Source organism: Limulus polyphemus, unplaced genomic scaffold (assembly GCF_000517525.1).
Source record: "Limulus polyphemus unplaced genomic scaffold, Limulus_polyphemus-2.1.2 Scaffold802, whole genome shotgun sequence".
NCBI classification, from domain to species: Eukaryota; Metazoa; Arthropoda; class Merostomata; order Xiphosura; family Limulidae; genus Limulus; species Limulus polyphemus.
Genome location: NW_013666412.1, coordinates 41,085 through 50,133, shown reverse-complemented (window position 1 = coordinate 50,133; position 9,049 = coordinate 41,085). Strand labels below are relative to the sequence as shown.

Here is a 9,049-nt window from a genome sequence, read left to right as displayed (position 1 = left end):
AAATCCTACTATTATTATTCTTTACATTAGGTTCATATTAACACAACACATAATGATAAACAGTGATTTGTCTTCACCTTTTCAGGGCCAAACAACACTATGCTTATTAATATGCTTTGCAATTTAAGATCTTCTCGTAATGTATTACTGGTAAACAATAACTGGGGTAATTCATCATTGGTTAATTTGTTGCCACGTGACGTTATATCATGGGTCAAATGTGAACATATCGAGTGTTTACTAGATATGCGGTATTCTTGTATATAAGATGGCCAAGAAGTGACGGCAACAATGTAGTTGAATTGCAGACAGAGATAGAGACGGACAGTTGGGTCGAGCGCGTGAGTCGTTTGTTGTGAATTATAGCGTTTTTTAAGTTATAGCGTGACAGTGGAAATTAAGTGTATTGCAAAGTTGTATTGAGAAAGAATAAACTAGTTTTATTTAAGAAAGGACTTGTGTCGCTATAGTTTCATCAGAAAGAAATTATACAGGAGATTAACTAAAGACCAGAGAAGTAACAATATGACTGCATGTCTGCCCTTATAGGGCTGAAGAAGTCACTTAACTCATCAAGTGGTCAACCGATTTTGCATATGCTATTGATTAGTGTTTTGAAATGTTTGTAAGGTTGTGCTAAAGTTGCCTTATTTACGCAAATTTTGAAATGTTTAAGTTATGCCATTGCTATACTGTAATCATTCCTTGTTGTTTTTATTTTTAGATGCTCCTTCGACTTTTATTATTCTTCCTATCCCCACTAAAGATTCTTTTTTTTTTTTTGTTAGTTGGGTATTTCCAAAAACAAGTGATTTGTGAGCGTAGACTAATCTTTTTAGGGTGGGCGAAAATACTAAATGATTAAAAAAAAGTAAAACAGTCTTTTTATTTGTATAACCCATTTAATCAAAACATCGATGGTTAATAACATTGCAGGTTACGTGAGTGTTTGTGTGTATATAACAGTAGGAAAGAAGTCAAAGAGTAAAGGCCAAAGCCATAGATAATAGATAAAAGTGACATCAACGTCCACACAATATCTGAACGAACTCTACTGATTGGATAATGTGTATAGATATACAAAAACAATTAACAGCATCCCAACTTATCACGTGGCCCTTTGTTTTGGCTGTCATCCAGTAGGCCAATGCCCTTGAAAGCTGTCTGGGGTAAGTACAATGAGTGGTTTGATTGGTTGTTGCATAGAGCTCTTTCAGTTCTGGACGAGTTGCGCAGTTATTTGGAGATAGTGCAGTGTTTTGGTTTGCGCAATAAACAGCTGTTCGTCAAGTAGGAAATTAAGTTGCTTTGTTCATTCCCGAGACATCAGCTAACTGTGACAAAGAAAGTAGTCGACTCTTACTAGGCCTGTACCATAGTCAACTTGTAGGTAAATATTATAATATTTTTTTAAGTTTTGAAAAAGGTGCTGTGACAATACTAGCTAATACTACTAATTCAGTAATTATTAATACTTAATGGTGAAACTGGAACTAATTTAATATAACAGTAGAACTTATTGGAACTTGCATATTATAGCCTAACGCTAGCACAGTCAGCTGCAGTGTAGTTGCTTAACACTATAATTTATAAATGAATATAAATTAGATTTAGAATAATAACAGTGAATGTATTATTGTATAGTTTGACAACGGATTATGTAAGCTTAATGAAGTTAATAGGCTTGTAAACAATAACTCAAAAGTTTACTAGTATTTTGTATTACTAATTATTATAAAAATTTGGAATATGTTGTCAGTTACTTTTCAACATATATTTAATTTTAAATAATAGTGGTTGATAACTAATTTCAAATACACTTGAAATCACTGAGCCACTGTTGCACAGTCAGTCTTGTTTAACCCAAAACCTGAACTCTGTATATGCTTTTAAGTTTTAATACATACACACACACATATTTAAATCTTATTCAAAAGCTTAAAAATTTATCTTATAATCTGTCATTTACTTGTTGAGGTGGTTTGATTCCTTCAAAAAATGTGAGACTGACTATAAGCTATAACTAGCTAATGAAAAAATTATATAAAAATTGTTACATTATTGTTTTAACTGAAAATCTACAAACATAATTTAACCAAAATCAATGATACATTAATTTATAGTAACTATAAATATATCCAGTTAAGTATTACCATAGAAGAAAACTTCTGCTGTTGTGATTAGGCAATTTGATGCTATCTTGTTAGGCTGTTTTCTTGTCTGTAGTTGTATGCTAACTTTAGTCTTACAATGTCTGTTGATTTGAAACATCTTGAATAGTATAACACAGCTACAAGTTCCCAAATAACATTACACATGGACAAAAAGAAGAGTCAGAGGGGAGCTGATTGAAGTGTTTAAAATTGTTAAGGTAATTGATAGTGTTAATATGCCTTTTTTTTCTTTAATGGTGAGAATGCTAGGACTAGGGTGCAAGTACAAATTTTGTACAGGTTTGGTGGCCTTTAGAGTGGGTTGCTTTCAGATGTAATGGATGCAATAAGTTTAAGGGAGTTTAAACAAAGGCTTCATAAATACTTAAATGATAAGGACTGGATTTGAATTATTTTTTCTTTAAGTGTAGTGGAAGGGATGAAGGTCCATTCCATTGTTGTCCTTAAATTTTATGTATTTATGTAAAAGTAAAAACTTAAACCCTCCCTTTATATTAAAAAATCATCAATTTCAATATGGTAGAAAAATAAAACTTTTAAATGGAGTCTTGTCTGTCTTTTCCAAATCTTAAACATTGTGTCCTCTCATCCTCTTGTCTTTAGAATACAGAACAAAAATATCAGAGGCCTTTATCCTATTGATCTCCCAGATGATCTTGTAAATTTCAATAGGATTACCTCCTACCATACTTTTCTCAAGAAAAAGTAAGTTGAGAGATCTTAATCCTTCTCCATAAGATAACTATTCTATCCTCAAAATCATTCTTGTAGCCCATCTTTGGACTAGATTGATCACCATTCCTGATTTAAGCAGTACTGTTCTGTACTGAGAATATTATGGTCTGTTCCTAAATCATGCATAAAATTATTTTATTTTACCTGGCAAACAATTTAGCTTAACACTGTAGTAGTAGAACACATTTTCAATTTGTAAACAAGTGAAAGCCAGCTATCAGCAGATTTTGAAAAGGGGTGACAGTGTCCTGTGACCCCAAGAAGTATACTTTTCATACATTTCTACAATGATAATAACCTCAACAATGAAAATGGTAAACAGCTGGTCTTATAGCAAATGCTAGTAGGTTTTTAAAGATGGTCATCTAACTCTGACCTCTTTTTAATTAGTCGATATCCTTTTCAGGTAGATACCAAAACTGTACTAAGCATTCTTAGTGAGTCCTAACTAGTGATTTGTTTAGAAAGATAATTACTTTTTCTAACTTATAATCAGTACTTTTATAATTACACCTTACAAAAGTACAATTATGTTAGTTATCTTTACTACTAGCAAAAGCTGTTAATAACATTATTAACAGGAATGGAGTACAGCTTTAATAGCTTAAGTTACTGAACCATGCCAAGATCCTTTAATTCAGCCATGCTGTTGAGTTGATTGTCATATATATTAAATGTGTGGTCCAAATTATAATAACTCAGGCTTGGATAACTCATACCTGGAACTCACCTTTATTAAAATTCACTTGCACAATATTTGTCAAATTTACCAATTTATCAAAGACATTCTGTTCTATCTCAACATCTGCAATACAGCTAGAAATACCTAAGAGTTTTATATCATCAGAAAACTTTACTGACATACTAATTATGATGCTATCAACATGATTACTAGAAATATTAAAACCAAATGCCTAAGCTTTGACCTCTAAGACACTTCACTAATAACAAGGGTCTAATCTGATTGTGCTCATTTAATATCAACCTTTTACTTTCTCTCATGCAGTAAATTAGTCTTTCTCCAAAGTCATACTGATGGGTTATTCTAGTTAATCTTTTGTGTGGTACCTAATCAAAAGTTTTTGAAAGTCTTAAGTACAAAAAGTCTACACTCTTTCCATTGTCAAGTTAGAAATTAATGCCTTTAAAAAATTATCACATTAGCAAGGCAAGACTTTGCTATGCTTTAGTAAATCCATCTTGACTTCCTTTTATGATAGCATACTTCACTAAAGGATTTTGTAAAGCTTCTTCTACGAAATTCTAGCATTTTGCCCTCTAGAAAAGCAAATTCAGAGCCAAGATATTAGGATAATTCAGCAGCACATAAAATATTGTGAAAATGTATTCAAACTGCTGAAAAGAAATAAGCTGTGTTAGTGCTAGAGTCAAAAATTGTTTTAACCGTGTGGTTTATTTGTGTTAATTTTAATTAGCCAAGTAAGTGAACATACATTTATTGTTTTATTGTAGTGGGTATATTTGACATTTTTTTTTCATTTTAGCAAATCTATATTGCTCATAGCTCAGTCATAATATTCTGAGTGAATGAGTGACTCTTACCATGTTTTAACTCGGCAAGATGCACTTATTAATATAGGTCATTCTCAGGTCAATAAGAAAGAAAAGCACCAAATTTATAAGTCATTGGAGGTGGCAATACTAAAAGGCTGTTGAATTTAAATGAAATGCCAGTTGAGATGTAATAGTTGTAATATTTAACAATTTACAGAAATGTGCTTAGAGTGGGTTAAAAAGCAAGTTTATTATGATGCAATCTTAATTTTAATCAGTTGGATGCTTATGACTGGTATTGGTGAAAAAATTAAGTCAACAGAAATTCTGCTTACTTGTAGAAAGCAGACAGTGGTCACAGATGGACTCTTGTTTTTTTAAATTTGTTAAATGTGACTAGTGAAGTCCTTCAGAAGTCTGTTTAAGACCTTTGTTGTTAGTGTTGTACTTAAATGACTTGTAAGGATCTTTGTTGTTAATGTTGTACTTAAATGACTTGTAAGGATGTTTGAGCAGTAGTGTTACCAAATTTGCTGATAATACTAAATTGCTTGGAAGAGCTGCTACTTCTGAGAGTAACTCCTCTTATCCAAAGGGACCATGGCATTCTTAAAGAATGGAAGAGAATTTACAAGATATATTTAATGTTATGAAATATGCTCTTGAGATATGGGAGTTTGAGAAGAATTTACTTCTTGTGTAAGAAGAACATTTATATCATTTAGCTTTGATTTTCCATCTTAGTCAGCAACATTTCTTTTTTTCTTATTTAGTTTTGGACTTTTTATCAAAGTGCAGAAGAATTAGGGAGCCTTGATTCAGGTGTTTAAAATTGTTAGGTATTTTCACATTCTTCCTCTCAGTTGTATGATTGATGGAGTGAAAAGGTTAGAAATACATAACTATTAGGAACCATAGGTTTAACCCTTAGAAGCTTAGTTGTAGACTATTTTATTAGTTATAACTGTGTGAAATGTTTTGTCTAATAATGAAGTGTACATTATTAATTTGAATTCATTTAAAATTTTGTTGGTGAAATATAGTAATAAAAAACTATGTTTGAGCTGGATTAATTTAAGTAAAAATAGTAATTTTTTAATGAGATGTAAGCTTTATGGACTAAATATCACTTCTTATTTCATATGATTTATCTATCTCCACTTTGTATCAGAACTTTATCAACGTTTTCGTGTCTCTAATACTGCACATAAATCTTTCAAACACTGTATACCCTTCTCATTTTAGTAGACCTCTTGCTGTTGGTGAGAATATTGTTACGACAGCAGAAGTCACGCGATGCTGGGAGCATGGGCGCTGGAATTTCTAGAAGGATCATGACTTATCGGGGAACCCCACGAATGTCCCAGTGTTTGCTAGATGCCCTCTTTTTTAGTATATAAGCCAGTGAAAGATAGAATTGCATAGATAGGTATAGAGATAGATAAATGAGTCGAGCGAACAGTAGGCACCGTAAGTAAAGTGTGTGAATCGCTGTGAATTATAGCTGTGTTTATAAAAGTAGTTAAGTTAAAGTGACTTGGGAAATTCTGTGTATTGCAAAGTTGTATCGAGAAAGAATAAACTAGTTTTAATTAAGAAAGGACTTGTATAGCTGAAGTTTCTCGGAAAGGATTTCTTCGGGAAATTAACAAACAAGCAGATACGTAACAAATTGGTGTCAGAGAGTGGGACAGAAAAGAGAAGAAAAAAAGGTGGAAACGAAAAGTGGCAAATCAAACTAGAGCTTAGCAGATTTGATGGCAGCAATATAAGAACAGCAAAAGAAACCAGAAGAACGAGAAAAGAAACAACAAGAGTGACAGCAGCAGTTGCAAGAAAACTTGCAACAGTGGCAGCTCGAACAGCAAAATAAACAAGAGAGACTACAGCAGTTGTTGGAGAAAAAGAAAAGAAACAAGAAGAGAGGCTACAGCAATGGTTGGAGGAGAAAGAAAACAACCAAGAAGAGAGGCTACAGCAATGGTTGGAGGAGAAAGAAAACAAACAAGAAGAGAGACTACAGCAGTGGTTGGAGGAGAAAGAAAATACACAAGAAGAGAGACTACAGCAGTGGTTGGAGGAGAAAGAAAATAAACAAGCAGAAAGTCTCCAAGAATTGAGAGAAAGCCAGCATACACGAATGGAAAAGATTAGTAAATTTCAAAGTGAATTAAATACATTAAAGGACGACTTACTATCCTTTACACAGGGAGGATATATTAACCATGGACCTCATCAGCCCCAGACAACAGGAAGCCCCTTCCAGACCCCGCAGCTAAGCCCTAATGCAGACATCTTTAGTCCTGCCAGAAGTCACATTCCAGACACGAGTGTCAGCAATAGGGGTGATATAGTATGAAGGAAGCCACAGTAATTCGATGGGAAGCACATAGAGCACAATTTGAGCCACTGGCAGAAATGAATGGATGGACAGAGGAGCAGAAAGCAGTGTACCTCACAATAAGCCTGAAGGGACAACCACTGGAAATACTTGGACAATTGTCAGTAGATGACAAGCACAACTATAGAACACTGGTAGCTGATCTAGAACTCAGGTATGGAACTCAAAATCAGTTCGAAGTCTACAGGGCTAGCTTTAGGACGAGAGTCCGTGCTAAAGGGGAGAGCCTACAATAGCCTACTGAAAATACAAGTAAAGCAAGCACACCACTCTACTCTGCAGGATGCAATGGCCAGAGCTCTTGAATTCGAATCCTATGTTAAGTCCAGCACAGAGGTACCAAGGTTGGCACAGTCATCAGGATTCAAGGCCAGGAAAGGTCAGCTTTCAGAGAGGTTTAAGGGACTTTACTGGCACTGTAACAAACCGCAGCACAAGAGAGCTCAATGCTAGAAACTTCAACAAAGGAAAGATGTCACGGCAGGAAAGGCTGATACCCAGAAAGGTTGTTGGAACTGTGGAGAGCACGAACACATGAGGAGCCAATGTAAGAAGAATACTACCAATAAGTCAGCTTTGGAAAACCAGTAGTGGTTGGTGCTGAGGGATGCCCACCAACCCACATTGTGAAAGTCCCAACAGCTACGTGTAAAATGGCAAGCACACAGGTAGAGTCTACGTGACAGGAAAACTGGACGACCAAAGTTGCATATTTGGGTTGGACTACTTACTACTGAAGAAGGGTGTAGTTAACTTCGATAAAATGACGATTGGGAACGACAAAGGCCAAATTCCAGTAAGTGTTGCTGCATCAGTTGATTTGCATGTCACAGCATTTAAGTCAACTATAATACTCCTTATGTCAGAGAACATAATTTGGGGTAGAATAAAAGAACATCACCAAGGAAGCCTGGTACTTGTGGAAGCAGTGGAAAGCCCAACCAGGGCAGCAGCTGTGAAGATTGGAAGGTCACTTGTGGTAGGTCATAAAGTAATAGCCATTACAGTGTCCAATTTCTCTAAATGTGAGCAGACACTTAAGGAAGGGGCGTTGTTGAGTGTGTGCCAGGAGGTCGAGCCAGTCAATGTTAAGGAAAGAAATATGACCTTATAGAAAGGCCATCCTTTCCCAGAACATTTAAATGACCTCTATAGGAAGAGTATAGTCCATTTGTCATCATCACAGGCTCTTCAGGTTAGGGAGCTTTTGGTGAATTATGCAGACGTTTTTTCGAAAGGAGATCATGACCTCGGCAGCACAGACCTTGTAGAGCACAGAATAAACATAGGCAATCAGCATCCCTCCGATGAGAATAGCTCCAGCAAAGCAACAAGAGATGGAGAAGGTCATGGATGGCTTAATTAAAGAAAGGATAGTCGAAAAATCAGATAGTCTCTGGTCAGCTCCTGTCATGTTAGTCCAGAAGAAGGATGAGACCCAACGTTGCTGTGTGGATTTCAGGACCCTTAACAGTGTAACCAAAAAAAGACTCATACCCACTGCCAAGAATTGATGATACTCTTGATACTCTAGGTGGAGCCATGTGGTTTTCAACTCTAGACTTAAAGTCGCGTTTCCATCAAATGAAAATTGCTGAAGCAGATAAATCTAAGACTGCACTTAGTTATGGCCAAGGTCTCTAGCAATACCGTGTGATGCCATTCGGGCTTAACAATTCTCCAGCAACATTTGAGAGGCTGGTGGAAACAGAACTGGAAGGCCTACAATGGAGGATAGCCCTAGTGTACCTGGACGATGTCATTGTGTTTGCAACAACGTTTGATGAGAAAATGTCCTGGCTAGAGGAAGTATTCAATCGTTTGAAAGCAGCAAACCTCAAACTCCATCCCAAGAAATGCAGCTTGTTCCAGAAATAGGTGCTTTACTTAGGTCACATTGTAAGTGAGCATGGTGGGCAAACTGATCTTGACCAGGTGAAAGCAGTACGTGATTGGCCAACACCAAACAATGTGGGATCACTACATGATTTGACAAAAAAAGGCCAGAAGTTTGAATGGACAGTTTCTTGCCAGCATGCTTTCAAGATATTGAAAGAAAAATTGGCCTCAGCTCCACTTTTAAAGCTTCCAGATCCCTCGCTGCCATACATACTGGATTATGATGCTGGAATTGGAGGAGTGTTGTCTCAAAAGGTGGGCGAAAACGAACATGTGGTGGCCTACTTCAGTAGGGTCCCGACTATACCGGAGTGGGACTACTGTG

The 9,049-nt window shown here is 35.8% G+C and overlaps 1 protein-coding gene across 7 annotated transcripts in view; it reads left to right on the top strand.

The window, feature by feature from the left end:
* Positions 1 to 1,262: 1,262 nt before the first annotated feature.
* LOC106460601 (protein yippee-like 1) overlaps positions 1,263 to 9,049 on the top strand; it is a 27,840-nt gene continuing 20,053 nt past the window's right edge. For 2 of the 7 annotated variants that reach the window (XM_022387358.1, XM_022387356.1), the window contains exons 1-2: positions 1,263 to 1,390; positions 2,778 to 2,879. The gene's annotated coding sequence lies outside the window, so the exon portion shown is untranslated. The remainder of the gene's footprint in view (positions 1,391 to 2,777; positions 2,880 to 9,049) is intronic. The other 5 variants (XM_013920319.2, XM_022387360.1, XM_013920320.2 and 2 more) reach the window with 3 other exon arrangements.